General features: G+C 34.4%; 1 long non-coding RNA gene across 1 annotated transcript in view; it reads right to left on the minus strand.

Annotated features, from left to right (window-relative positions):
* Nucleotides 1-8,931, minus strand: part of LOC148767383 (uncharacterized) — a 57,607-nt gene extending 48,676 nt beyond the window's left edge. The window contains exon 1 of the long non-coding RNA XR_016033786.1: nucleotides 8,508-8,931. This is a non-coding gene — a long non-coding RNA (uncharacterized LOC148767383). The remainder of the gene's footprint in view (nucleotides 1-8,507) is intronic.
* Nucleotides 8,932-9,348: the final 417 nt, after the last annotated feature.

Raw genomic sequence — 9,348 nt, forward strand, 5'->3', positions numbered from 1 at the left:
GGAAAATACTCAAAGATCCAGCACTGCAAACAAACACCAATGAATAAATAAATAAAATAGAAGTTTAAATAAATAAATAATTACTAATAAAGGTACACGTACCAGAAGGAGAATTACACATCCACAGAGACTGTTCATCCCAGCGCGGGTGGCAATACCCAATTGGCGCTACATGTTTGCTAAGCATGCCGAAGCCCACGAATACTTGCCGACATTATCGAGATCGTTGGTAAAATGGATCCACCACGGCTTTATGTTAGACGCTGTTTTGTCTACAAACAAAACAGACCCAAGCAGAAACATCAAGTAGCCCTTCATCTTCTTGTCGTCTGTGGCGCAGGGAAGGGTCAACTGATCTCTCACCTTAACCCAACCAACTCCCTTATTTCGAAACATCTCATTGGTGTCCATAAGACCGACACCCAATACAGATGCAAGACTCTGTGAGCACTCTTCTACCGGGCGAATTTCAGACACTGATGGTCCGTCCAGCCGCAACGCCAGGATAAAAGCGACATCGTGGAGCGTGATCGTCATCTCGCCCCATGGCATGTGGAAACTGTTCGTCTCCGGCTGCCACCTCTCCACGAAAGCTAGCATGAGGTTCTTGTTCATCCTCTTCAGAAAACAGTCTCGTAAGTGGTAAAGACCTGTTGCCTCCAACCTCGCAATCATCGTGTTATCCTGCGGGCCGCGGTAGTCCTCGAGTGCTTTGGTCCTCGACTCGCACCGTGTAGTTTCACGGCGCTCCTGAAAAATATTGCATGTATTGTTAGCTAAAAAAAATGAATAATATAAGAATTATGTAAAGCACGTGTTGACAGAAAAACTTACATATCCTTCCCAAATGTACATCGCTATATGCGACTTGAACCATCGCATAAACTCTAAATTTTGCGGCCCTCTCTCGCACGGACCCTCCAAGTACGCAGGACCAGGCAGCTGCGGAAAGGGTAAGGCACGACCACCTCTACGATCCTGAAATGCATCTGCTGGCCCATCATCTTCCTCCATCTCCTCGTCAGTATCCATATTATCGTCGTCGGCATGTGGCAATGTACAGGGTCCGGCTCCAGCTGCAACAGCTTCTCGTCTCAGTCTCTCTTCTTCCCACTGTAACGCTGCTTCTCGAGCTAACTGCTTTCTTCTACGCGCGGAAGCAGGGACATCTCGGTCTCCAATGCGATCCGGATCTTCCGGATTGTCCCCCTTCCCACTCAAGGCTTTCATTAAGCTCTTGCCTTTACCGGCAACTTGACTCATAAGACTTTTCCCCCGACCTCCTGCCATCTACATTTTAAATAAGCACTTTATTAATACATCAAAAGTGCTCGCATGTTTTTGCACGAGCACACCTTCTAATAATACTAATTAATTTATTAAAAAAAATATATATAAAAAAAAAAAAAAAAAAATTTAAACACTCGTGTGAATTTACACGAGCGGAACCACTTCGCTCGTGTAAATTCACACGAGTAAAAATCAAACTCCCATTTTTTACGAAATAAATTAAAAAAAATATATATATATATATATTATAATTCACACTCGTGTGAATTTACACGAGCGAAGTGGTTCCGCTCGTGTAAATTCACACGAGTGTTGCTAAGCTCGATTTTTTTCGTTTTTTTTTTCGGATTCGTAATCTACATAACAAGAGGATCGTAAAAACGTAAAAATTACCTCCGATCTGTTGACGATTTGCACGGACTTTGCGAAAGAAAATCGAGAGGGTTGAGAGAGTTTTTTGAGTTTTTTACCTTTTGGTTTTTGAGAAATGGTAAAAAAAGTGCCTGAATGTTTAATTTATGCCTGCACAAATCATTTCAGATTTTCATATGACACCAAACATTTACATGATCCCCAGAATTTTCAAAAAAAAATCCAAATTCCTTTAGCAGTAGTATTCCACCAGTAAAAAAAAATAAAAAATCTAATTAAGGATGTGTACACCAAAAAAACGATTGGAGAATTAAAATGGAAAGAAATAGATAGATCTTACTCAAAGAGAGATAAAGAAGTCGAAATTTGATATTTTTAATTTGGGTTAAATACAGTTTGCACCACGAAATTAAATCAGACCAGCCAACAACGTTATTTATCAAACCCATCTTTCGACAACCCATTTTCAATCTCAATCAATCAAATTGGTCTTTCATTTTTCATTTTTCATTTTTTGTTCTTTTCGATGATTTAAATATAAATATAATAATGGAATTCAATTGAAGAAGGAAAAAATTGGGAAAAAAGAAGAAAAATATACTATAAGATGAACTAATTGATGTTAAAATTTTCAGAACAACAATTAAAAATATATTTTTTTATTCTTACGAAAGAAAAAAAATATCTTTTATGGTTTTATCGTGTTTCAAAGATCTATTAATTTTACACGTTATTACTATTTTTTAATAATTGTTTGACATTTTTTTTAAATAATAGAGTTTATTTCATTTGTTTTATTTTTCTCAAATATTTACTTAAAGGGTAAGATTGTCAAAAAATATCAAACACTTTGGTCAATGCGCCACATCATCTTTAATAAATACACTTTACACCATGAAGCATAGCATTGGTAACACATACCCCTAAAGTATCACTTGTAACACCTACCCCTCAATGTCAATAATTTTATATTTTAAAAATTAAAAACTAATAAACATAACAATCTAATAATTATTTAATAATTATTGGATCATAAAAAATTGAGAAGAAACTAAAAAATTATATTATTGAAAAAAAAGTAATATTGAAAAAGTAATATATTTGAATACTTAAGATTACTACTATTATTTATGTATTGATTTCTTAAAATTTATGGATATGAGTATATTTATTACGTGTTCCAATAACAATTAGATGTTATTTATTAAATATGTATCCAACACAAGATAATACTTTTAAATATTGCATTTTAAATATAATTTAACTATTCTTTTAGTTATTTCTTTAGTTTAAAAAAGAAAATATTAATATATTATGATTTAAAATACAAATTAAATTGAATTTGATGAGGTAAGTGTTACAAATGATACTTTATGGGGTAAGTGTTACAGATGGTATACTTTAAGTGTATAAATTGTTTTTAACCCTTATAATAACTCAATATTAATAGTAACGGTTAACTTAAATTACGAAAATATTTCGAAAATATTTTAAACTTACGAAAACTCCCAATTACATAATACAACAATCACTACTTTAATAAATCGAACATGCATAAAATCATAGCATATTAAACAACGCAATTAATTACGCAACGAGCTCTGATACCACTGTTGGGTTTCGGGCATGCATACGCAGCGGAAAACAAAAGTTTATGCGAATTAAACGAGTTTAAAACGCACATAGTACATGCCCGACAAATTAAATCAATTAATTGCGTACCTTTGAGCTTCCAGCGAAATTAAAAACAACATACATGCTAATAAATTTAACCGAATTTAAATCAATTAACATGCTCGCATTTAAACCAAATAACATGCTTGTAATGATATAAAACGATTACACATAATCACATAAAATCATACGAAACAAACATGAAATCATAGTCTAAACCTAATCGAAACGAAACTAGGGTTTCGTGGATTTACCTCTTGACGCGTGAGGTAGAAGCGTTCAACACGTCGAGATTGCTACGGAAACCAATCCGTACAATCGGGGCAGCAGCGGTGCAGCGGCAGCAGCGGCGCGTGAGGTCACGGCGGCGCGTGCGGTATACGCGCGGCTTCGGGGCGGCGCGTGGGGCAGCGTGCAGCTTCGGCTCGTGCGTTGCTCCTCGATTCTTCGATCTACGATCTTCCTCCTCTCGGATTTCACCTCGTATACTTCGATCTACTAAAACGTGGCACTAGACACGAAATAGTTAGAAAAACGGAAGAAAAAGAGAAGGAAAGAGACTACCAAGCCAATCGGCCGATCAACGGCCGATTCCGGCGAAGCGGCGGAGTGGGCGGCGGTGTTGGCCGTGGGAGAGAGAGGCCGAGAGAGAGAGGGGTGGACGGCTAGGGTTAGGGTTTTTGTGTTGTGTGTGCAAGACCTATAAATCAAGTATTTATATGTCTTGCATAAAACCCTAGCGGGCTTAAGTTGGACCGGGCCCAACAACTTAAGTCCGTTAGTATCTTTACTTGCTCGTCTCTCTTAATTCAATGACCAGAAAATTGCAACGATTACATTTTCGGATTCATTATAACTTCCTCGTCATTACGAGTGCCATTTCTCATTTTCCAACTTTCCAAAAGTGGAAACCCTAGTTCAGTGCACTTTCTAAATTTGGAAACTTCCCGATTTAGAAAGTTCACTAATACGTTCGCCTATTCTTTTCCTTTTCTTATTCTCATTCATAATTCCAAATTACGAATGTTGGACTCAATCATATTGACTTCCAATCATGCAAAGATAAACTATTTTATCTCTGACCGTTTATTCAAAGATCTCATGTGCACGAGCAGTGTGACCCTCGATGGTTCAGGTGTAAGCTAGCCGTGGGCCCACAACCCTTTGTGGTCAAAACTCGTCCCCTTCGAGTTACGATTAAGATGAAGCTCGTTTCACCTTAATCACCCAACGAATCAAGATTGGCGTCTAGCAACTACGCGTCATGATTCCCTAGATACAAATGAAGTGCCTGCAAGAACCTTCAGATATAGTTAACGTACAGTACGGTCCCTTCGATTCATATGTCCCGATTGAACTAGAGGCATTGGTTCATCGAGACCTCTTTATATGTTCAATGACGGTGCGATCGTTCCAAGTGTTGTAATCGTCACGTGCATGACTTAGAGAATCGAATTCTCTAATCATCACTTAGTCAGCTCTGGCCAGAGACTTATATTGATTACAAACTTTCAGAACACACAGGACATCCAAGACTATTCTAGCGATCGAATCCCCGACTACAATGCACAGACCTCCCACTAGATTTCGGACTGCACGAACACTGGCCCTTGGGATGGTCCTCGGTGGAACTCAGGGACAGGTCACGATACAGCTGGTCCTCTAGTGAAGTCACGGTGATGTCTAGGTCATAAGGACTAATGGTGTACAACTATACCATAGATATCTCTACTCGATTATTGGGAACCACTTAGAGATTTCTAGTATATATATATATATATATGTGTTTCTACGAATGTTGAAGAAAAGGCTTAATTCTTAGCTAGATGGCATCAGCTGTGGTGAGTTCTTGCATTTAATTTATTCTCCTTCTTTTTTACCTAATTATTTCAACAAGTTGTGCATTCATTTAGTTTGATTTAATGATTTTGCATCTGTTATTGATTATTGAACAAAGTTCCAGCAAGTTGTATGCACCTAAATATATACTTATCGACAAACTATCAAGAAATCAAGATTAGCTTCCCATTATTGTGTTTCCTCTTTGAAGTAGGTAATAACAATAGCAACAAGGCAAAAGTTTCAGAGGGTTCAGCTGCTGGAGCTGCTGTTTCTTCTACGATTCGGCATAACCCGCTTGGTTAATTCTTCGAGATTTATGAAAAATTAATTTAATTTCTTTACATCATTAATATGCTTATTTTTTGCTTTCTGTAACCTGTTTTGCATTGTATTTCCGTTTTAGTTTGGAAGAATCTGAGAAAGAATACTAATTCTGAAATTAAAGAAATTTCCTTCTCCTTGACCGTTGTCTGCATTATTTTCTCTTCTATTTTTTATTCGTATGAATCAACCGGGCACCGCGTCTTGCGCGGTGCTCCATCACTAGTATATATATATATATATATATATATATATATATATATATATATATATATATATATATATATATATATATATATATATATATATATATATATATATATATATATATATATATATATATATATATATATATATATATATATATATATATATATATTATTTTAATTAAAAATTCGCAGTATAAACCTATTTTTTTAATGTCTTGAGAACCTAAAATTTTTTGTCAATGTATTGCACCCATACTTTCTAATCCTGGTTCCGCCCCTGATGGTCGCTCTATATCAATTCCACGAATGAGTTACAAAATAAGGTACCCTTCCGATTTATATTTATGCACAATATTCGGCATGACGGTTCCATGGGATTTATTCAAATTTATTCCAACAGTTTCATCGTTTCTTAAGCATAGACAATAAAAAAATATATTGACTTATTCTTAGTGTGAGGAACTCCCAGCGAATTGATTTTCCTAGGAATTGCAATGTAACCGAAGCAAACACAAAAATCCATAGGAAGAAAACAAATACATAAAATTGATATAGACCTAAAATATTAGCACATATGCAAATTACATACGAGGAAAAATAAATATTGGATAATGCGAGGTCATTTGCAGCAGCAATAAAATAAATAAATAAATAAATAAATAAATAAATAAAAAAAAAAAAAAAAAAAAAAAAAAAAAGTGAAAGAAAAGTGATTTGCATCATTGACTTACATATGTTACAAACACAAGTTATAATAAGTAGAAGAGAATCGGTTTATTTGTCAATGTATTGCACAAGGTACTTCTAATTAAACGGGTGTGATCTATGTAATGTTTATGTATTGCTTTCTCATTAATGAACAATGAATGTATATTAATGGTCCTTTTATAATTTTCATGAATTTAAATCGTCAATAAAAGGTCATTTCCAAATTACATGGTGAAAAAACAAAATGAAAAAAATGAGGATGAAAAGTTGCAATATATAAACGTGAAAAGTTTTCTTTGTGTATTAATTATTTTAGTTTGAAATAAAAAGAAAATCTGCAAAATTAATATTAATAATGTCATTACCCAATTGTCCTTATTCTACTTATGCAAAGAATATTTTTGTCCGATCCATGCAAAAAATGGAAGAAACCTCCAATGAGATTCACACTTTTATAGAGAAGAAAATAAATGAATAATAAAAATAAAACAATATAGATATAATAAATAATAATAGTATAGATATAGATTATTCAAGTTCTTTCATTTATATATTACATAATTACATTGCTATTTTCAATCAGGAACTGTGAAATCAAAACAATTGCTCCGTATGTTCAACTCCTCCAATTCGACGAGCCCTGAGATCACCCCCAATTTTATTCTCTTTAGCTTACTACATGATGTAAATTCTATCTGTTTCAGGCATCTTAGTCCCCCTTTCTCATTTGAGGGACACAATTGGCAACGGAGAATTTCGAGATTTGATAATTCCCCAACAATAGAGATGGTCTTCAAAGACTTGCAATCAGAAAGAACCAATGTCCGAAGATATTTCAACATCTGTATGCTTTGTGGTAGTGAGCTCAATGAAGTACAACTAATTGACACCACATTTAACCTGCTCATCCCTTCAAAGAAACTCTCATCCATCTCGATTTTTTTCTCTCCTACTTCTCTTGACAAAACGAGACGAAGTTTTCGTCTCGTTTTGTCAAGAGAAGTAAGTAGGCGAGAAAAAAATCGAGATGGATGAGAGTTTCTTTGAAGGGATGAGCAGGTTAAATGTGGTGTCAATTAGTTGTACTTCATGTAGGATAGTCAGATGTAAGTCTATATTAGCCTAATCAAAACACCTGTTTTGCAATATAAATAAATTTTATATCAGTACAAAGCACAAAGCACAGTACAAAGCATACACAGAAGAACTACCGAAGTGAGCAAACATTGCATGATGGGAATTTAAATCAATGTTAAGAAGCAAATTATTCATAATTTTCAAGAATATTGCGTAACAATCAAGAAGACGCGTCGAAAAAAAACGCAATCTTTTTACGATGACCTCAAGCAATTTCGGATTACTTTCTAGCTAAAAACATTAATGGTATGAACAACCATGTTAGAAATAGTCGACCAAAACAAGATAAGATAGAATACTAAATTTGCTTTAAATGCTAATAAGTCAAAAAATCATATTCAAAAGAAAAATAAATTGCTTAAATCCCAATTAAGTCATAAATTATATTCAAAAGAACAACCTCCAGCTCTTCTTCCAGTTAACTTCAATTATATATGAAAAAATATATGTATAGCTCATAAACAACAAAACAATAAAGTAAGCTTGAATTTCAGATCAAAAAAATGGGTTTTCGAGTTTTGGTTTTCTGATTTCGGGTTTCGATTTCGGTTTAGTTTCGGTGAATTTCAGATCCACAAGGCAACTCCTACTATTCGAAAAATTCGACTCTCCAACTAAAATATGAAGGGCTCTACTATAAATCACACTATCCTTATTGAAAAAGCAAGCACAAAAAAAAAAAAAAAAAAAAAAAAAGAAAAGAAGAAAAAAACACGAACAAGAAAAATCAAATTCTCCGATTTTCACATATGCATGAACAAGACAAAAATCATATTCAACTCATGATTTTGGTCAAATTCTCTACCCTTTCTAAATCAACAAACAAGAACAAAATCAAGATTATCAAATCAACACGGCAATTCCCACTTATCGAAAAATCTAATCCTCCAACTAAAAAAAAAATCATTTCTTGGAAAAAAAAAAAAAAAAACAAGAATCTGATTTTTCACATACCCTTGCATGAATGAACTCTTCGATTCTCCCTTCATCGAACTGCCCCAATCATACGTAATATAATTTGAAACTATGTGGTGAAGTGAAGAGGAAGAGGGGGGTTTTGGGTGGGGATGAACGGATAGGATTGAAGGAATTGAAGTGACGGACGGTCCAGATTGGAGAAACTATATGTGGGTTGGGAAGAAGGATTGGCTGTCTTATCGGGAGGGATAAGAAAAAATGACACGTGTCTGCCTGATATTAGAGGATTCATTTCTGCTTCTTTTTACCATTATGCCCTACCAATTTATTCTAAAATATTTCTACCGAATAATTATTTTACCATAACGTACAGACTACAGTACCAAAATATTTATATAACTTCTTACTTGTTGGTATATATGGAATATTGTATAAAGAATAGATATGCTATTTCAAATTCTAGCTTAAGTTTTGTTTTTTTCCTTAACTGACTTTCCAATACTCTTAGGCCCCGTTTGGTTGCCAAGATAGTGTGTGTCAGTCACTATGCATATAATGTTATATTATGCAACCAGGGATCGGAAGCAAATACTAGGTTCGATCAACTTTACTTATAAGATAGAAAGAAACGTATGGACATGCGCTCGTTTATATACGAATATCTGCGGAACAAGAGCGAGTTGTGAACCACAAGTTATGGATTGGCCTTGGAGCAATATGTTGATTAATTTCGAACAATTTTTGTCTCATAGATGAGATTCTGTTGGCATCTCATTTATATACGTATATTTGTTTAATTTGTTGAATTTAATATGGATTTTGATTAATGGATACATTTGATTTTTCTATGGATTCTTTTATGCTTTTCTTGTATTTA

Source organism: Erythranthe guttata, chromosome 10 (assembly GCF_056151865.1).
Source record: "Erythranthe guttata isolate IM_541 chromosome 10, IM_541, whole genome shotgun sequence".
In the NCBI taxonomy this organism is placed as follows: Eukaryota; Viridiplantae; Streptophyta; class Magnoliopsida; order Lamiales; family Phrymaceae; genus Erythranthe; species Erythranthe guttata.